The sequence below is a fragment of the Corvus hawaiiensis genome, chromosome 15, assembly GCF_020740725.1.
Source record: "Corvus hawaiiensis isolate bCorHaw1 chromosome 15, bCorHaw1.pri.cur, whole genome shotgun sequence".
Classification (NCBI taxonomy): domain Eukaryota; kingdom Metazoa; phylum Chordata; class Aves; order Passeriformes; family Corvidae; genus Corvus; species Corvus hawaiiensis.
In genome coordinates this window covers 19,806,835-19,828,279 of record NC_063227.1, presented here as the reverse complement: position 1 = coordinate 19,828,279, position 21,445 = coordinate 19,806,835, and the positions used below count along the sequence as shown (strand labels likewise).

The 21,445-nt window shown below is 56.5% G+C and overlaps 1 long non-coding RNA gene across 1 annotated transcript; it reads left to right on the top strand.

The window, feature by feature from the left end:
- Positions 1–6,940: 6,940 nt before the first annotated feature.
- On the top strand, positions 6,941–7,976 carry LOC125333528. Its single transcript, XR_007206897.1, has 2 exons — positions 6,941–7,112; positions 7,794–7,976. It is a non-coding gene; the product is annotated as an uncharacterized LOC125333528 (long non-coding RNA).
- The last annotated feature ends 13,469 nt before the right edge of the window (positions 7,977–21,445 follow it).

Sequence of the window (21,445 nt, the reverse complement as noted above, 5' to 3'; positions counted from 1 at the left end):
AAAGACAGTGGTTTTGGGAAGGCTCTGAAGGCTGGTCCCAGCCCTGCTGAGGGGACCAGCTGGCTTGAAGGTCACCAAGCTGTGCCCAGTGGGAAGGCTGGCAGGGCTCAGCCCCCCACGCCCTGGGGACCCTCTGTCAAGGGGTTGTGCGCTGGCACGAGTCTCCCTCTGCTCCTTGCTGGCCTGGGCTGGACCCACTTTCCCTGGCCCATGGAGGGGTTTTCCAGCACACCCCAGCCCTCTGCTCTGGCCTGGAGTCTCAGAATAGGCTCATCCACTCTCCCACATACCCTGCAGCACCCCAGCACAAGCCCCAAACATGTCCCTGTTCCTACTTCCCAAACTTTTCCCTTATCAAGTGGCTTTGGAAGGATCACGTTCCCCTCCTGAACAAATCTCTCCCTCCCTGCTGCCCCTCCTGTTCTCCCCATTCTGGTATTTGCAGAACCACCAAATTCACAGCTGTGGCAACTCCGGGTGCTCCATGCTCCCTCCCCCAGGCTGTCACTAGGGTGTGTCACTGTGTCCCCACGCCCTCCCCTTTGAGCCGGTTCCTCATGGTGCCCATTCCTGCTGTCCTCTCACCTGTGCTGGTTTCAGCTGCTCTCTGAGTTTCTGCCACCAGCAAGAACCAGCACTTCCCATTCCTGACACAGCTCTGAGGATGCAGAACTCCCCAGCCAGCATCTTTGTCTTCTGAGGAAGAACACAGCTTTTTGTGCTGGAAACAATAGGAACCACTCCACTCATCCATACCTGTTCTTCCCTTTGTGATTCCTCAGTACCTGTCCTTCCCTTTGGAAGCCTCAGTGCCGGGAGCCTCATCAGCTCCTCTGCAAACACACTTTGCTTTGTGCTGGCTGTCTGAACACAGAGCCAGGAGAGAGAGGCCAGGGAGCTCCTGTCGGATCAGCTGTTGCCAACACACGTGGCCCAGGTAGAGCCTGTGATTTATTTAATACATACAGTTACAATCATTTCACTTTGGAATCAGCCTCATGAGACAGGTATGAACAAAAGGGTAACATTTGGAGTAGAAGAATTCCTGATTTGTGCTCAGACAGAAGAAATTCTCCTTCTCTGCTACCTTGGCAATGACACAATGAGGGAGGAAAACAAAATCATTCATGTTCCCAACTCCCTCCTCTCCAGTAGCACCAACATATATTTTGAAGAGCCTCAGTGCAGGTTCTTACTGCGGCAAATAAACAATGAATTGTGTCCCCCCCAAAGAGCAGCAGGAGAAACATCCTGACTGCCTCCAGCCTCAGCTCCTCACCTCCTGCTGAGCTTTACCAAGCCACAGCACAGACACATTTGGCACAAGCCACCCCCTTCACTGCTGAAGGAGGACACACCCAAGACCTCCACATCTTGAATTCCAGGAGCTCCTGCAATCCCTGCTTAGCTGGGGGCAGGGGGTGCTTGGCTGGTGGGCTCTGGGGATTGCTGGAACCTCCCTTCCCCAAGCCAGTTTCCTGCACTGCCAGAGGCAGCCCAGGGTGGGCACGAGCAGCTAGACCAGGCATGGAGGCAGCTTTTAATTGATTTTAACAGTGTTGCAGCCAATTACAGACCTCAAGGCTTCACACATGTTTTTCCCCTGCAGGAGAAGCCAAAGCCCCTGGGCTGCAGCCCCAAGTGGCTGCAGGGCCGAGGGACAGCTCAGGGGCCGTGTCTGAGCTGCTGCTCCCACGTCTCTCCCTTCCCTCAGCAGGAGCTGGCTCTGGTGAGGCTGTGGGGACGGAGCTGCCTGGCAGGGTCACACACCCACGTCAGGCTGCCCTGCTCTGTGCCAGCCTGATGGCCCTGCTGCACCCCTTGGCCTGCCTGTGACACCCAGCCAGGTCCAGGAGCAGCCTGAGGCTGGCAAAGCCACCTTGGCCCCAAGTAGTGACGTCTCTGTGGTGACCCATCCCCTCCACGACCCTGGAGACAGCACAAACAGCCCTGTCCAGCCTGTGGGAGCCCCACTGGAGCCAGTCAAAGAGGAGGTGTCCATGTCCTTTGCTGCCCTGGGCATGCAGGGGAAGCCCTGGGCTGGGATTTTCCTGCTCTCAGCACTCTCCAGAGAGCTCCAGGGCCCTCTGAGAGCCCTTCACAGCACTGCCCATCACACTGCAGCAGCACTGCTCTCTGGGTGCATTGTTAGAGCAAATGAAGAAATGAGGACACACAAACCATGCTTCACTCAAACTCACGCAGTAGATTGGGGTGAATTCTGCCCCAGGGGGTTTTCTCCTTGGATTGTGTCACTCATTTTTCAGTCCATCAGCCCTGCGTGTTCTGCAGCCTTTCAGATACTCTCCTGACCTGCAGCGAGGGAGTCCAGCTGTACCCAGGGCCCACGTGGGTATGTCGCTCCTTCCTGGGGGCCATGAGCTCCATCCTAACCTGAGCCACAGTCTGGCCTCTTCCAGACCGAAACTCTCCACTCCATGAAGCCAGGAACCTGTGTCCTTGGGTGAGAAGGATCAGGAGAGGACAAGGCAGGGAAAAATACGAGCGGTGAGCTCAGCACCACGTGTGTGATTTCCATGGGGTCCCCTCAGATGCTTCCAATCCTGGTGTTTTTTGGAGGGAGGGCATCGTTTGGAGTATTGATTCAAATGACCTCCACCATTAATCTTTGCAAGGTTGGGTTTTTTTATTCCTCCAAGAGAACAGGCAATTTTAGCCACAGCATCATCCTGGGGGGAGAGAGAGGACGTGGACAGCTTTGAAGGCACCCAGCTCAAAGCCCGAGTTATTCTCCCTGCTTTTCCCTCACCACCTCAGCAGCAAGAACACATAAATTGTGTGTCATAGCTGCCTTTTCATCTGTCCCAGGAGTTATAGACTGCACACATAAGACAATTCATGTTCCTCTGCATAATGAGGTGAGTTTTATAAATCATAAATCTTCACTTAATATGCAGGTGGTGTTTGCTGCCAGGTTTAGGAAAACTGATGTAGTTGCCAAGTTCATGAATGTCATAAATCATTCATGCTAAGGTAGTCTGCAATTGCTCAGTCCTTTGAGACAGACCAATTTCAAGGTGGTTGTTCAACACACAAACACGATCTTCATTGATTGTTTATACAAATATATATTTTCATTAAGTTTTTCCCTCTCCATTTTTTTTTCCTTCTTTAGGTGCCAAGAGCGATGCCCTGAAGAGTCCCTGCTAGTGGCTTCTCTCCAGTTTCAAAATTCCGTCAGAAATCCATTACCAAATGCATAAAAATCCATGGATTTGTAATAAAACGAGCCCCCTAAAGCTCAGAAAACAGCCTGGATGTCTCCATAAATCCCGATGCATGTGATTAAAGAAAACAGAGTGCAAGAGCGCGCCTCAATCCGTCACAGGGTCATTTTGGACATCCACTATTTTCTGCAAAATTGACATTAATTAAAGGCTTGCTGATCCCAGCAGGGTTCTCATCGCTGCTCTGACTGTAGCTGCTGTGTGCACAGGAGCAGGTAATGCACTTCCCATGGGGAATACCCCGTGTGCTTCTGGATTTAGCTTAGCCTACACACCCCGGAGCTTGCTGGGTGCTCTGCAGCCCCCTGGGATGTGCAGGATTCCGTGGGAAGTCTCATGGGAAAGCAGCTTTCCTGGAAGATCTGCAATTTTTAGTGGGGTGGAAAATTAGAGCTGTGTAAATCCTGCATGTACCTGGCAAGAGCCTTCCCCCAGCGCCAGTCCCGAGGGGCTGAGCATGGACATAGCTGCCCAGGGCTGTGGGAGGGTCACCAAGCCCAGCCCTGCTGGGAGATGCTCCTCTTGGCCTCACACCTCCCAGCCCCAAACGTCCCCAGGAGCTCCCAGCTCATGGCCTTTGTGCCTCGTCTTCCCCTCCCACCACCTTTGCACTTTGCTGTCCGGTTTTCTATGACCACATTATTTCTAGGCTGGTCTAACAAGGTGAAGGCTCTGTCCTATCTTGAAGCATTCAGGGTCATCCAGGGAGGGCTGTCACCTCCCCTGCAGAAGCAGGCACTGGATTATTGGAGCCTTTCACTTCCCCCCTGATTTACATCTTGGAGACATCCAAAAAACCAAAGCACAGTACTACTGGACAGAGTAGTAAATCAAAAAATGCTCAGGCTCAGACTCACCCAGCACTTGAGAGGGTCTGATATTGAACTCCACATTAATTTTGAGTGGATCTGAGAAAACTGCGTAGGTGGGAAAAGGCAGAGAATTTTGACTGCTCTTCTGTCTTCCATCATCCTTTTCCAGCGTAATTAACTCATCACAAATAATTCAGGCACCGAGTTCTTTCTCTTCATTTTCCCTGTGATCAGCCAACAAGTGCTGAAGCTTCTCGAGTTTTTTCCTTGTTTCAATCTACTCACTGAATAACTGTTGCAGATAACTCCCCAAAGGGAGGAGGAGGCTGTTCCTCAGCATCTCTCTGTGCGTGCCAGCCAGAGCTGGAGATCTGGGCCAGACTGGTTAATTCTGGTCAGATTTGGATTTTCCTCCCTTGATTTGATGAGCATGAAACCTAGGGGAAAAGATGGCTTAAAAATTTGACTTGCCACTAATGTGGCATTGGATTGGCTCCCAGCTGGCCCTGAGATTTCTGTGATTTCAGTGTTGTTCTTCCCAATTCTCCTCTGGTCTCGTGGTTCTCAGATTGGTGTAACATCCTGGTTTTCTTACACTCCTGCCTGCAGACCAGTTCTCCAGGATTGAAAACTCAGCCCTGGGCATCAGCACGGCCAAAGGGAACATCTCCCTCCATTCCAGGAGCTCCAAGGTTTCCACCTCCTTGTCATGAGGTGCCCTTCAGAGAAGCATCTTTCTCGCTGGAGTGGCAGCTGATGCTTCCCACTAATTCAGAGCTGAGATAAAACCTCAGGGAAGCTCCGGAGCTGCAGGACCTTCACAGCCATAACTCTTCCCTTTGGGAGTATTTATGTTCTCGAGACTGATTAAGCTGGGGTTGAGCCATCCCTCACACTCCTTGAGGGGCTCTCCTCCTGCAGAGGGTGACATCTTCTGGGAGCAGCAATCAGGGATCCGGGATGTCAGGGAGTGAAAGCTGAGAGCCCACCAGGAATGATCTGAGGTGAAACCTTGTGAGCAAAGCTCTGAGCTCGCCAAACTCCAGCACAGTTATTTCTACCCCGTTTGCCAAGGGAAGGAGCTTTTGGGGTGGTTTCTCTAAGGATGTGGAGGGGGCAGTCGAATCCTCCTTTGATTCTTCCTCCTCATAAACTAGAGACAGGGAAGATATTTCTGTGGCAAACACCGCTGCTGGATGTGTCACCTCACTCAGGACAGCCCCCAGGGACAGGGCAGGGCAACAACAAAATGCAGTTAGAATTGGGGAAAGGGAGAGGAAAGGAGTTTAAAAAGTAGGGAAGAGAAGAGCTGCAGGGTCCTGCTCCCTCGGGTCCCTGCTGCCAAGGCAGCATCCAGGCAGGCACAACAAACTGGCTGGGGCTGCCACATGGGATGTGATTAACAGGAAACTGCCTTTTCCCCTAACATTTTGAGTTAAAGGAGAAACCTTCCCACAGCCTGGGGAGCTGCTCACACTCAGAGGGGTACCTGGGGCTGCCCTGGGTGCTGGCTGGGGCGGGGGGCTCTGAGGAACACTGCTGTACCCCAGGGATGGAGGTGCCAGGGACAGGGCCAGCCCTGGGAGTCAGGCTGCCAGCAGCCACGGGCAGCAGCGCTTCTCCCTTCCCTCTCATCCCTCTGTACACGTCCTACTTCTTCAAAGCTCCTGACCACCCCAGCTCCCGTTTTCCCTCTCCTTTCTCCGAAGTGTGACATTCCCGCCATCTGTAAGGCTGCCAAACAAGTGACTTTGCATTTCCCTGCAGGGCTGCGCTTCAATTAAAAGCCTTTCTTGATGTTTTAACTTTCACCTCGCTTAATTGAGGTTCCCTTTCCCAGCCTCCTCCTCCTTTTTAATGAGAGGCTAAAATTCTGGTTAATGGTGTTTGCAACGGGCAGCGCCAACCGCGCTTCAGAGGGCAAAGGCTGCTCCCAGCCTGGCCAAGAGCCATGGAGACTGGGAGCAAAAGCCAGTGGAAAAATATAGGATCCAGGCCACATAACCAGTGATGCTGCCCTTGTACAAGCTCCCGGGCTTCCGCACTCAGCACTTCAGCAGCAGCACTGCACCTTTCCCTGTTGGAAAAGCAGGAACCCAAGTGATGGAGCCCAGTTGTGCACAGCCGGGTGCTGCTCAGCCCAACTTTCCCTTTGTGGAGCACCACTGCAGCACTACCACCCCCAAATATTTTAGAAGCATGAGCTGGGTTCAGTAAAAAAAAAAAAGACTGTACAACCTCTTTAATTTGCTGCTAATTTATGAGCAGGTAAGCACTCCCCTGCCAAGCTTTTCTTCACAAAAAAAAAAAAAGGTTGGAAACGCTTCTTGAAAAATATTGAGCACTTCAGAAATTCTTCAAGTCCTTGTGCAGGGGTGGGGACAACTTTTTTGTGAATTACTCATTTTTTTAAAAAGACAATGTGTGTGAAGCAAAGCACACCTTTATTTCATGTCCAGCCTTGGCTGGGGTCGGGAGGCTCCCATTAGGCACACCCTGATGAAACCCAATCTTCTCAGGAAAGATGGAATTGGAGGCTTCCAGGGAATTTCGCTCATGCTGCTGGGAGCCGCGGGGTGACGGAGCCCTCGCTGAGCTCTGCAGGCCGGTCCCTCCCCGCCCCTCCTGGCACAGCCCTGCTGGCTCCTGCCAGCGGCCCCAGGCTGCCGGGAATGGAGCAGCTCTGGACTGGGATGCACGGGAGCTTTTGGGGCTCCTTCCAAAGGGTTTCCTTGCTCCAAGGCTGATCCCTGCTGCAGGCACAGCCCCGTCTTCCTACAGAAGGCCCCCCAGTTCCTCCCCAGAGCGGCTGCGCTCACTGAGCCGCTCCCATCCAGGTGGTGCCAGATGTCCTTGAAACGCTGCCAAGGGAAGGGACAAATGTCTGCAAAATCACTCATCTCTTGCTGTCCCGACCATTTTATTTCTTCCCTCATGCTTGTAAAAGCTGGGGCCCTCCTCGCCAGCTCTGCAGCAGTTTGAAACCCGAACTGCTGCGCTGCAACACTTCCACAACTTCAGGTGCCGCTTTTATTTCTGGCCTTGGAACAATGTAAGAATTTCCGATCGTGGGTGCTTGGTCGTCTCTAAAAATCATTCATTTGCAGCATTGCATCTCCTCACAGCGCCGTGGTGAGGGATTTGGGAGGGGAGAGCGGGAGCTGGAGCGGAAGGGCGGCTCGGAGCCCCGCAGATGGACGAGCAGACGCTGCCACGGGGGGAGCCCGCGCCAGCTCCGGGCTGGCAGCGAGCGGACCGGGGCCAGCAGCGATGGGGGAGCGCGGGAGATGCAGCCAGGAGCAGGATTTCCCAGCCCCGAGGGCTCGGCACTGCCCGCAGGGAGCCAGCACAGGCAACTCTTCCGTGCCAGTGCAAAGCCAGGGGCGAGCTGGCTGGAGGAGCCGGCCCCCGGCTCATCCGAGGCGCGGCGATGTGAGCACACAGCTCCAGCTTTGGGTGCACCCTGGAGGAGGTGCACGCATATTTTTGTAGACAATAATTTTGGTTAACAGAGAGAAAGTCAGTTTTATTAGGGCTTTTAGGAAGACGTCTGCCAGCATGAATAAATGAGTGCTCTCGCCGGGCTCTGGGGACGGGCTGGGAATGGGGCTGGGGGCACAGCGAGCCTCAGTGGGCTCAATGGACCACATGCCCAAAACCCCCTGCTCCGTGGGGGCTCGAAGCCTGGCCATCACCAGAGCCACTGAGAAAAATGCTCTTTTACCTTTTACAGATCATTTAATGCTCTAATGAGATGCCTTAAAAATACAAACGAGCCGCCTGATACAGCAGGATGCAAACCTGTCTCCATGGCAGTGATTTTCCTGAAGACGCTTTTCATCTCTGGCTGCTGGAAGCTTCGATGTAAAAATTTATCGTGCGCCCTCCCCTAATAAAATGTGATGGTTTTACTGTATTTTTTATATAAATGTACATTTAGTTGTGAATTATACCAAGAGGCAGGCGCTGGCTGTGGTCGAGCCTGCGACACGCGGCATAAATCACAGCTCCCTAGCAACTTCCCAGGACCACGGACTGGTGCCTAAGGGTGTGAGTAACTTCTATTGACTTCAATGAAAGTTTCTGGTGTGCTGCCGTGAGAGAATAGGCCTCCAGAGACTCATTTGCTGTTGATTAAAAGCAGGAGACTGATAGCACCGGGCGTACGGTGCAGCCGAGCGCTGTCGCTTCCCCCGCGCCGCTGCCTCGCCTCGGAGCGCGGCCCTGCTGCTCCTGGGAGCCCCAGAGCTCTCTGAAGTGCATCTTGTTTCTGACCCAGAAAGTGCCTGTTTCAGCTGTTACAGCCCCAAACACGCCCAGTGTCACCTCAGTGTCACCCCAGCCGTCCTGCACTGGGCTGGTCCCCGTGTGTCCACCACAGGCTGCCCGTTCTCGCCCAGCCGCTGCCTCCCCGGGAACATCCCACCCTCTGCCTGACTTCCATGAGCTCCTGGGGCTGCCCCAGCAGCTGTGCGAGGCATGGAGAGAGGGGACAGGGGCTTCGGGGGTCACAGCTCCCCCTGCCCATAGCAGCCCAGCCTGGCTGTTCATTTCTTGGCCAGCGTGTCCTGTGGGAGGCGGAGAGTCAGCAGGGCCGTGGCCGGGGCATCAGGTGCTGGAGCAGCTGCCTTTGATGTGATTGAGCTTAACGAGCAGCGCGGGACCTCGGGAGCTGCACCATCAGCATGATCAGCCGAGCTCTCCGGGGAAAGGGCTGCGCCCGGGAGATGGGGAGATGACTGGTGATGGAGGAGTAGCAGATGGTGTCTCTCAAGGAGAACGCTGGGACAGTAATTACAAGAGACAAGAGGAGAGCTGCTGGCTCGCGCACAAGAATTTGTCCAAGCTATCATGGGAAGCACAAGTCTCTCCAGAGAGCACCGTGGGGGAGGAAGACTTTTGCCATCAGGCTCGCAGTGCTGCTGCCAGAGCCCACCCAGCTCTCCAAGGGGGCACGGACGTGTCCGTGACTCCCTCTTCACCACAACAGCCAGGGGTTCCTGTGCTTCAAGCTCGCCTTCGCTTCCTCCCGCTCTGCCTTGTCCGCAGGGCATCCCAAACACCATCCTGCCTGTCCCAGCTTCCCAACAAGGCAAAGACATCACTTTGGTTCGTGTGTGGGATGAGCTGTGCCAGGAGGGATGGGCTGGGAGCATCACTTCCCAGGGCCACTCCACTTTTCCAGGGAGGGATAAGCAGAGCAGAGCTCACAGCTTGCAAGCGCTTTCTCTCCTTCTTTTGCCCAGCTGTGATTTTACGCCTTATTGCCCCTCTACCCCGTGCCCTCATTTTTCTACTCTACCATGACTCCCGATTCCCCTCGGAGAAGTTCCCTGCCAGCCAGAGGGGGTCGGGAGGGGTTTAGTTAGCGCTGCTGTCCCTCGCTGCCCGCCCGTGTCCCTGTCCCTGTCCCTGGAAGCGGAGGGTGAGGCCAGCCCGGGGCTGTCACCGAGAGGGATCCCCCGCCCGTACGGCCCCATTGATGCTTTAGCTCTGCAATGCAGCCCGAGCAGGAGCGGACACCTGCAGGTGACAAGGAAATCGAGGCTAATTAGAACTGCTAATTCGATCTCTGCTGAAGCCCCGCCTCTGCCGTGTGCCCGTGGGCTGTGCTCCGGGACGGGTCCCTCCTGCTCCGGAGGGTCCCTCTGCCGGTGCCGCCCCATGGGCTGCAGGCACGTGAGCCAAAAAAGAATAATAATTTGTAAAAAAGGCACTTGGCAAGACTGAAGGATTTCACGTCATGCTGCTGCTGACTTGGGAGAGCCGCAGCCCTGGCACCGAGGGCACCGAGCCAGGAACATCCAGGGGAGATCCACTGCACCTCCCCTTGCTCCAGCTCAGGGCGCAGCTCCGGGTGGTTGGGATGGCTCCGGGCACGGTGAAGAGAGCCCAGCGATCCCCTGCTCCAGCACTTGCCAAAGTGGGGCTACCGGTGGTCAGGGGATGCCCCCTGCCAGGGCACCCTCAGCCTGGGGTTTTGCAGGGAGCAGAGGTGGGATTTCATCCCTGCACACTTTTCCAAAGGGCTCTGCAGCACGGCTGCCCAGCTCCGGCACCAAAACCTTTCCCAGAGAGCTCCATCTCCTCCGTGGCAGAGGAGCAGCAGTGCCCCGGTCCGAGAACTGCTCCTGGCCCGAGGCAGCTGGCAGTGCCAGCTCCAGCTTTGTACTCAAGCTTCCCTGTCCTGTTCCCGCAGCAGCAACCCCCCAGCTCATCCCCCTGCTCTGGAAGGGCACTCAGCACCCGTATCCATCCCCTCCTGGCAGTAGGGGACTCCCTCCCTCCTCACAGCGGGGTTTAAATGAAGCCCCCCAGCACCCCAAGGCACAGCCCCGTGCCCAGCAGCGCTCTGGGGTGTGCCCGGCGGTGTTTGGAAGCAGGGCCGTGCCATGGATCCGCTGAGGACACGGCAGGAGCCACACACATTTGAGTTTGGTGCTGTCCCCACCAGGGCTGGTGTCAGTGCCCAGAGCAGACACTCCCCAGGGCAATTTCTCTGGTGATGGGAAGCTGGGTGTGGAGTTGGAGCTGTGAGGTGCAGGCACAGGATGGAGGGAAGGGATGCCAGAGGAGGGACCGCGCAAACTTCGTGAAGTTCAACAAAGCAAAGGGCAAGGTCCTGCAGCTGGGTCAGAGCAATCCCAAAAACACCTACAGGGTGTCTTGATCAGGTTTTCCTGCTTTTGGCTCCCTCCATGCATCACCATCTCCTTTGTTTTTCTGACTGAGGGTAAAATCTGCATGTGAGAGCCCACCTGCAGAGCTGCCCCAGCCCTGGGGCCCAGCACAGGAAGGGCCTGGAGCTGCTGCAGCCAGGCCAGAGGAGGCTCCAGCATGATCCGAGGGATGGAGCAGCTCTGCTGGGAGGAAAGGCTGCCAGAGCTGGCATTGTCCAGCCTGGAGAGGAGAACGTTGTGTGGAGACCTCACAGCACCTTCCAGTATCTGAAGGGGCTGCAGGGGAGCCAGAGAGGGACTCTGCATCAGGAGCTGGAGTGACAGAACAAGGGGGAATGGGTAAAACTTAAAGAAGGCAAATTTAGATGTTTGGAAGAAATTCCTCCCTGTGAGGATGGGCAGGCCCTGGCACAGGGTGCCCAGAGCAGCTGGGGCTGCCCCTGGATCCCTGGCAGTGCCCAAGGCCAGGTTGGACGGGACTTGGAGCAGCCTGGGATAGTGGGAGGTGTCCCTGCCCATGGCAGGGGTGGAATGGGATGATCTTCAAGATCCTTTTCAACCCAAACCATTCCATAATTCTAACAGCGTTTGCCAGCACCCCCCAGCAGCAGGGCCAGGGCAGGCTGCACAGCCCTGATTTACTGCCACACTTAAGCCTGTGCCTAACTTTAAGTGCAGAAGTAGATCCATTGACTTCAGTGGTTTAAGGTTCGACATTTGTAAGTAAGTTGCAGAACAAGGACCTACATTATTCATCCAAAACCCCGGGTAATGCATTCGTAGGAAATAACTACCAAGCTCCACAAATCCCTGCTGAAAGGACATCCTAAAGCCCTGCCTGGATAGAGAGATTAGCTGGGATTGCTTTGTAAACACCGCACATACATACATACAGATATATGCATTCCTCTACCAGGCACTGCAATTCAGCCTTGCCACGATCCCAGCTCTGCCTCCCTGGAAGGAGTTGGGAGAAGGGCCACAGCAGGCAGCAAAGCAGCACAGCACAGAGCAGCCCTCCCCACAGCGCAGCCAGAGAGGGGACGATACAATTAAGTGAACTAATTGGAGTGCAAGCGTAGGTGCTCCTACCACAGACTGCCAGGCAGCGTCGGCCGTAACCGCAGCCACAGCTCAGCTCCTCTCATCGCGATATCAAGATGATATAAAGCCGTGTCGAGTTAAGACACAGGCATAAAATGCTGCAAGCAGAGGGTTTTATGTCCTTTATTCTGCTCCAGGGACCCCCTGGGAGCAGCAGAGCCAGCCCTGGGGTGCAGACCTGGGCACCTGGAGGTGAGCAGAGCCAGCCCTGCTACAGCCCAGCTCCCATGGAGCAGAGCAAAGGCCAAACCTGGGCACCCTGGCCACAAAGCAAGGAGCCCAGCTTATATCCCCTATCCTCCCAGGATGGGGGGGAGGTCCCCAACGAGGCTGCTCTCACCTCCTCAGCACCTCCTGCCCCAGCAGCAGCAGCCCTGGGCACGGCTGTACCACATCAGGACATGCATTAACCCCCCTCTTGGCCCAGGATGGGGAATATATTCCCTCCAGGATGGATTTTGGGTGCTGGGAGAGAAAGCAGCTGTGCCATGGCAGGATGCACCCCATTTGTGGGGAGCAGAGCAGGGCACCGTTTGCAAGGAGAGGCAGGAGCCACCCAAGGTTTTCCAGGTCTGCAGGAGCCACCCAAGGTTTTCCAGCCATGGGCAGCAGCCTGGCACAGGCAGGGCCAGCACTGCGCATGCCTCGCTGCCGGCGGCCAGGAGCTGCCTGGCAAAATGAGCTAAAACGACACGGGTTTGAGCCATTTCATAAAATGTAATCGAGAATTATATCCCTGTTGTGCAATTCCAGCTGATAGTTGGAAAAAAAACCAAAACAACAGAACTCTATCGAAAGGATCTCATTCTGCATTCAGCCTGATGAGCAGCAGGAGAAATCCCTGCCGCATCCATGCGTGTTCCGTGGCATCCCGTGGGATGTGCCTTGCACTGCGCACCTTTTCCATGCACTGTGCTGTGTCTGTGCTTGTGGGTGGCCCGGAGATGCACGGATTGGGGTGTCTGTGCCTGTCCCTGTGCCTGTCCCTGCCAAAACCGGGAGCAGGTGGAAGAGGGCCACAAGTGGGATGGATCCATCTTCCTCGCTATGCTGCTGCTGGGGAGATTCCAGCAGCGGGAAGCAGGGAAAGCCAAACGTTATGGATCTCTCAACCACTGTTATTTGTCCCCTTGTGCATTGCTGGTATTTTACATTAAAATATATGTTGTTAAATTTATGCCTTAATATATATATATATGTGTAATGTGGCTGAGTTACAGTTGCTGTGGGAACTATAACTTTCTCTTTTCCAAGGGGCTGTTATCTGTCTTATTATGTTGTATCATCTGGAGGGTGGCTGGGAACAAGATTGCTGCTGTTAATCCTTCAGCACGGAGGGCGAGCAGAGGCAGCAGAGCCGCGCTGCGAGCCGGGCTGTGCCTGCAGGTGGGCAGCGCCGCACGCCGGCTGACTCCACTCTTCTGGGGCGGAGGATCCGGGCAACAGCACGGCGTGAACCAGGTGTAAATCACCTCCGTGAGCTGCTTTCCTGCTCGCCTGGAGCTCTGCTGGGCTGTGGGCTGGGGACAAGTGCAGCTGGGCTTGGGCTGGGACCGGCCACGCTGCTGCCACCTCCCCCAGGTGACAAACAGGGTGAAGCTCCTGCTTTCCCCACAGCGGGGGCTTGGGCAGGGTGTGGATGGGTCCCATCGCTGCCAGCCTGAGCCATCAGTCTCCGCTTGGGAGCTGGGAACCAGGAGAAGGGCAGATCCCACACCCCTCCTGCTCCCGCCCGACCTCCATCCCGACCAGCTGGCACCGGTGGGACCTATCCAAGCTCCGCTCCACAGGGGGAAAAGCCTGTCCATGGCCCCTTCCGCACCCGATTCCAGCACGGCTCCATGCAGGACGTGTCCTCCCGTCTCACTTGGGGATCAGCTTCATCCTCGGCCGCAGAGACAGGGCAGCACCCGGAGATTCCGCTGCGACACCATCCCACCAAACCCCGCTGAAGGCAGCATTCATTCCCGAAGTCCTGGCGCCGGGTCTCCCCAGCACCTTGGCGGGTTTGTTTGTGCTCCGGCTGCTGCCGAGGCGGCCGATTAAAGGCTTTAATGGCCCATGGAGCGGCTGATTTGTGGGGAGAGCCGCGGCCGCGGCGGGGATGAGCAGAGGGAGGATGGGTTTGGTACCACGCTCCTCGGAACCGAACGCAAATTGCTCGCCGAGAAACTGCCCCGGGGTACTCGTGTTTGTGAGAGGCTAAATGGGCTTCTTGGCCTTTAAAGATCTATTCCTTTTCCCCGTTTGTTTTTTTTTTTTTTTAATTTGCAGAAGCCACCGGTGTTCAAAAGCTTCAAGGCGCGGCATTTAAGGGAAAGGGAAGTAATTTCTTGCTGTTAAAAGCTGCCCCACCAGAGCCCGCCCTGGCTGCTGTAGCAGCTACATCTCCTATGGCTCCTTGAGAGATATCTGGGTGCCAGGGATCCGTGGGGATGAAGCTCCCTGGCATGGAAAGGTGGCACTGGCTCCAAATGCCAGCAGTGGCCCAAGGAGCAGCCCCTGAGCGGGACCTGGCAGTGCCGGTGCTGGAGAGATCCTTCATCACAACGAAGCACAGCTAAGGCGGGGCAGGGCTGAGCTGCCAGCTCCCAAACCTCTCTTTAAGCTGGGTTTGGAGCTCTGGGAAGCCTGGCTTTTCCTTTAGGGCATTGATCTCAGGCAAGCTCAGCCCTGCAGCCCATGATCCAGGAACCAAGGGCTGGCCCAGGGGTTTCCATCCCAGTCACCCCCTCACAGCTCCCTTCAGAGGGCAACATTCCCCACACCGAGGCGTCCTCCAGATCATCGTGGGCTCCCGTCACTCTCCTGCTGGGGGAGATTTATGCCAGATATAAATAATCCTCCAAGTGAGGTTGCAGGAAGGAGTTATTTACAGAGGAGGGACGAATCCCACTGCAGGGGGATGTTCCCTGCATGGCAAACGGCTGGGGTAGCATTATTTTGAGTGTCCCCACTGCAAGGAGGCAGGGGAGGGGGTGGGGACAGGGTGGGCTTGGTCCTTAATGCTGAGCCCCCAGGAACAGAGCCAGAGGAAGAACATGGACAGGAGGTGAGGCTTCCCTTGGGCTTTCTCCCTGTTAGTTCAGATCCCTCCCAGGTGACTTCTCAGCTTTCCTGCTGTCACTCAGCCTTCAAGAGCAAAGATTTCCAGATGAAATGAAAAGGAAAACTGATAGATCTGTGGCTTTGAGACAGAACTTCACCAAAGCCCAAATCCCTCTCACCACGGGGGTGAGGATTTCTCCCCATCCCGTCACAGGGTGACAGAGCAAAAATAACCCGGCATAAACCCAAACACAAAAGTCAGATGAAGCTGTTGGAAGATGAAGCTGTGGCCTTCCTGGCTGCCCTGGTCACACTCAAACTGCCTGGCCCTACCTGTGCATGCCCTACTCACTCCTGCCTGTGTGGCTGGGCACTGCCCAGGCTCCCCAGGGAATGGGCACGGCCCCGAGGCTGCCAGAGCTCCAGGAGCTCCCAGGGGTGCCCAGGGTGGGATTGTTGGGGTGTCTGTGCTGGGCCAGGAGCTGGACTTTGATGATCCCTGTGGACCCCTTCCAGCTCAGGATATTCCATGATCCCTCCCTGCCTGCACCCCTTTCCCACCCCTTCCCTGCCCTCACAAAGACAGGGCAGGCAGCGTGGTATTGATGGAAAAGCACTGCAGAGAATGACAGAGATTTCCCTTCCACAATACTGATATTTAAACTTGGTTTTGCACTAAATGTCCCAGGGTTGCTGTTGTCTCTGCAGCTCCATTCAGGGTACGAACACAGCACGAATTTAACACCGAGGGCTCGGTGCTGGGGGGGGGAGAGGCTTGGGGCTGGCATTTCCCAGTGCTGCCCGACCTCTGTCCAGCCCTTTACTGGTGCCTTTCGTCAGGACAAGCGCAGAAATCAAGATGTGCTCTGTAATTTTTGGTTGCAGTACAGGACAAGTGGAGGTTTAGAGGAGAGCCTTGGGACTGGGGTGGCAGAGACAGGACAGTGGCCTCAGGGTGGTGTCTGGGTGATGTTCCCACTGCCATCCTGGCCCTGGATGACAGCAGGGTTGGGAGAACATGGACTCGTAGAATCATGGGATGTCCTGAGTGGGAAGGGACTCACAAGGATCACCGAGTCCAGCTCCTGACCCTGCACAGGACAGCCCCAAGAATCCCACCCTGTGCCTGGCTGTGCTAGGGCAGGAGCGGCTGGAAAACAACTGCAAGGGAAGGAGACAGCTCCCAGCAGGGACCGGGAGGGAAATGTCCACGGACACCAGGGGAGGCACCCAAAGGCCCTGCCGCCTGCCCTGCCACGGGCACTGCCTGGCTTTGGGATTTGCACCACCTGCTTTGATGCCACTTGCCTCTGCCCCTTGCCTGCGTTCTCTTCTGCCTGTTCCATCAGTCCTTTTCCTCTCCCCCTCTGCCCTCCCCCCACGTTATTTGTTGTAATTTGGTTTTCTGGCATTCTGCTGGGTTTTATTTTTCTTGGCATCGCATCTTTGGGGATTTCACTCACATCATTTCAGCCCAAATTTGTGTTGACACCATTATGTTTCTTCTCTTTGTGCTGCCCGCTCCTCCTGCGGAGCCAGCGCTGTTGCCATGCTCCCTGACAGGGTTTGGGGACAGCTCCCTGCCCTCATTCCAGGCTTTGCCTCCCGTGGCGTGCGGCTCCTCATGAGCACAGCTTGGCCTCAGGCAAGCTCAGAAGAGCCTGGCTTAGTGTTCCTGGCTTAGTGAGATGGGGAAACGTTCCTGAGCCTGAGACAGGAGCGGCTGCGGGGGCTGGGGCTGGCTGGAACAGGGAGCTGCCCGTGGCCTTGCCCCGACAGACTCAGCACCTCCTTTCTGCCCCGTTTTCCTGGTCACAGGAATTGTGCTCCAGCACCCGAGGAGGTGAAGGAGCAGGACCCCACCTGCAGAGCTGCCCCAGCCCTGGGCCCAGCACAGGAAGGGCCTGGAGCTGCTGCAGCCAGGCCAGAGGAGGCTCCAGCATGATCCGAGGGATGGAGCAGCTCTGCTGGGAGGAAAGGCTGCGAGAGCTGGCATTGTTGATCCTGGAGAGGAGAAGCTTTGGGGTGACCTCACTGGGGCCTTGCAGGGCCTGAAGGAGCTACGGGAAACATGGAGAGAGATTGTTTACAAAAGCATTATTTAATGCTGGTGTCTCCCTCCCATTCTGGTTTGTCACATCCCTGCATGTCCCTGCCCAGACGGTTTGTGCTGCGTGTCACAGGGCTGGACATTAATGTTGGCAAGGAAGGTGCCAGGGAGCTGCTCAGGCTGTCCCAGCACATGCAGCAGGTGAGGAGCAGAAGGACAAACACCCTGCCTGTGGGGGACACTCCATCCAGCTTCTCTTTAAAGAGGTGTCACATGGGGATTTGGATCTGTCCTTGTGATGACAGCAACTGTTCCTGGCCATGGCAGTGAACGTCAGAGTTACCAGTCAGAGAATCCCAGAATCACAGCATGGCCTGGGTTGGAAGGGACCTCAAAGCCCATCCAGTGCCACTCCTGCCATGGCAGGGACACCTCCCACTGTCCCAGGCTGCTCCAAATCCATCCAACCTGGCCTTGGACACTTCAGGGATCCAGGGGCAGCCACAGCTTCTCTGGGAACCCTGTGCCAGTTCCTGGACTCTCTCCAGCAACTCCAGGCCCTCCCTGTGCTGGGCCCCAGGGCTGGGGCAGCTCTGCAGCTGGGCTCTCACCTGAGGGGGCACAGGGGCAGAATCCCCCCTCCCCTGCTGCCCACGCTGGGGCTCAGCCCAGGGCAGGGGGGTTCTGGGCTGGGGCAGGTCCAGCTCTCACCCCCAGCACCCCCAGGTCCTTCTCCCAGGGCTGCTCCAGCTGCTCATCCCCAGCCTGGACTGACCCCGGGGGTTGCCCCCTAACCCCCCCTGCAAGCACATCCTCCCAGCCTCAGCCCCCCACAAGCACGAGCCAGGGATGGAGCCCTGTCCCCAGATCCCAGCACTTGTGAGCTTGGCTGGAAACACCAGATTTGTGAGCAGGCTGAGACACCCTCAGTGAGAAAAAAAAAAGGAGATGGGGATGCATGGAGGGAGCCAAGAGGGAAAACACGATCAGACACCCGGTGTCACAGGAGAAGCTCCAGCACGGTGTCTGAGCAGAACAGCACGTCCCTGTCACACCCCATGTGCTGCAGCCACCGCTGAGGAGCAGAGGGATCTGGGCACGGCACCCAGCAGAGAACTGCGAGTCCCCACTTCCTCCAGCACAGCCCAGATCCACATTTAGCCTCTCTGGGAAATGCTGGCTGAAAGGAAGCTGGCAAGAAATTTCCATTTGCAGTCACAGGGGCTTGGGGAAATCAATCTCTTTAGAGTCCTTTGGAAACCTCGGTCTGATGGTGTTAAATATTTACTGTACTCCTGCACACCAGATGCCAAAATTGCAGGGTGCGTTCTCCCAGGCAGCCCATTGGTGCAGACACTGCGAGACTCCAAACCAGCCTGTGCAGGTGCCGATGAAAAACAGTCCCTAATATGATTGTGATTTGCAGCTGAAAATCTCTGAAGTGCTTTTGAATTTGGGGAAAAAAATCAGAAATATTTTTTGTGCCTGCAGAGCATTTGAGTCCTTCATGCTGGGACCAGGGAGGCCCGGCCAGCTGCGCCCACCACCTCCTCCTGCACGGGTCAGCACCAGGAGTGCCCAGCTGGGATCACCCCCTGGTGCTCCTCTGGCTCTGGATGCCTCAGCTGGGGAAGCTGGGAAGCAGAGGTGATGTTTGTCCTGCTGGTGGGGAATGGCAGTGCCACTCAGGCTGTAAAGGGGCCAGAGGGAGCATTAGGGCTCTCTGGGATCCATCATTTTTTCTCATAACATAACAGCAGGTGACATCTATTTTCCCCTTTTGAAGATGCCTCTGATGTCCCTGCCTGCTTCGGGGAGAGCCCTTATTCAAACCCTAAAAGTTCAACGTGAGAGCCCCAGGAAAACCCCGCCAGGGCTTGGGGCAGCAAACCCCGCTGGGCATCGCTCGGGATGGACAAATCTCACCTGGTGCTGGGGGGCTGAGTTTTGGCTCTGCAGGGAGCAGGGTCTTGCTGCAGGAGTCCCTCAGCTGTGGTCAGAGCCTGGCTGCAGCCTGGGTGTGCTGCCCACCCCACTGCAGGGCACTGCTGCAGGACACAGGGACACTGCTGTGGGACACGGGGACACTGCTGTGGGACATGGGGACACTGCTGTGGGACAGGGGGACACTGCTGTGGGACACGGGGACACAGGGACACTGCTGTGGGACATGGGGACACAGGGACACTGCTGCAGGACACAGGGACACTGCTGTGGGACACGGGGACACTGCTGTGGGACATGGGGACACGGGGACACTGCTGTGGGACACAGGGACACTGCTGTGGGACATGGGGACACAGGGACACTGCTGTGGGACACGGGGACACTGCTGTGGGACACGGGGACACAGGGACACTGCTGTGGGACACGGGGACACTGCTGTGGGACATGGGGACACTGCTGTGGGACACGGGGACACAGGGACACTGCTGTGGGACACGGGGACACTGCTGTGGGACATGGGGACACTGCTGTGGGACAGGGGGACACTGCTGTGGGACACGGGGACACAGGGACACTGCTGTGGGACACGGGGACACTGCTGTGGGACATGGGGACACTGCTGTGGGACACGGGGACACGGGGACACTGCTGTGGGACAGGGGGACACTGCTGTGGGACACGGGGACACAGGGACACTGCTGTGGGACACAGGGACACTGCTGTGGGACATGGGGACACAGGGACACTGCTGCAGGACACAGGGACACTGCTGTGGGACACGGGGACACTGCTGTGGGACATGGGGACACGGGGACACTGCTGTGGGACACGGGGACACTGCTGTGGGACACGGGGACACAGGGACACTGCTGTGGGACACGGGGACACTGCTGTGGGACATGGGGACACGGGGACACTGCTGTGGGACACGGGGACACTGCTGTGGGACATGGGGACACAGGGACACTGCTGTGGGACACGGGGACACTGCTGTGGGACATGGGGACACGGGGACACTGCTGTGGGACACAGGGACACTGCTGTGGGACATGGGGACACAGGGACACTGCTGTGGGACACGGGGACACTGCTGTGGGACATGGGGACACAGGGACACTGCTGTGGGACACGGGGACACTGCTGTGGGACATGGGGACACGGGGACACTGCTGTGGGACACAGGGACACTGCTGTGGGACATGGGGACACTGCTGTGGGACATGGGGACACAGGGACACTGCTGTGGGACACAGGGACACTGCAGGGGTTTCCAGCACGGTGGGTGGGTTTGTGACGAGCTCTGGCCTGGAGCCAGGGGTTGTTCAGTCAGGCCAGCGCGGCCTCAGCCACTGCCTGAGCAAACAGCCTGGGAATATCCCCCGAGGGGCCAGGGCTGGCACGTCCCGAGGCCAGGCTGGCATTTCACTGAAGGTTTATTCCTGGCCATTGTAAAGCCGCTGCTGCTGCTGCTGCTGCTGGGCAGCTCCTCGGCATCCTCAGGAACAACCAGCAGCTCCACCCGGCAAGCAGCTCTCCAAACCCAAACCCTGGGCCCCTGTGCCCCAAACCACAGGGTCCTACCCCAGTTCTGCACCCACCCAGGATGGACACAGGGCCTGGGTCCATGGACCAGTGACCGCTTTGCAATCCTGCAGTCACTCACACCCGCACAGCTCATGCCTGGGGGTAACTCACCCCCTTTTGCCTGTGGGAGAGCACAAGAAGAGCATCCCTGGCCAGCCCAGCCCTGGCAGCTGTCCTGGCGCTGTGGGGGCAGTGTCTGAGCCCAGATGTCCAGCGCTGACCAGCCAGCTCCCCCAGAACTGAGGCTCTCAGATATCAGCAGGTGGAAGCCTAAAGAGATGCCAGGTCTCGTTCAGCAGCCCTGAGCTCCAGCAGGGTCACCCAGCCAGGATTTCAACTTATGGACTAACAGTGTTCTGCAGATCTTTTTCCTCCAGTGCCAACTGAGACCCACAAAGGCTCGTTGTTGCTCTCCAGGCTGTAATTTACAGGAGATGAATGCAGGAAATACCAGAACCATGAAATCACAGAATCACAGACTGGTTTGGGTTGGATGGGACATTAAAGATCATCCCTGCCGTGGGCAGGGACACCTTCCATGAGCCCAGGTTGCTCCAAGCCCCGTCCAACCTTGGAGACTTCCAGGGATGGGGCAGCCACAGCTTCTCTGGGCAATGAATCCACAGCAAAGCCACCGTGGGTGCTGCTGTTGGTATCATCCAGGTTTGCGAGCTGGAAAACGAGGAAGAACCAGAACATAGAATAAACCGCTGGAATGTAACAGAGTGCCTGGTGAATCCAGTGGGGTGGGGGCTCAGTGACACAAACACAGGACTGTGCAAGGTTCTGACAGCTCCCACAGTCACTGAGATGCCCAAAAGCACCAGCTGGGCAACTCACTGGCTCTGGTCCAAAGCAATCTTACTGATACAGAGGGAAAAGGAAGGACTGAAAACCCCTCAGCAGTAAAACCCCAGCCTTGCTCAGCCTGGCTCTTCCAGCAGCACTGAAGGAAGGGAGATGCTGTAAACT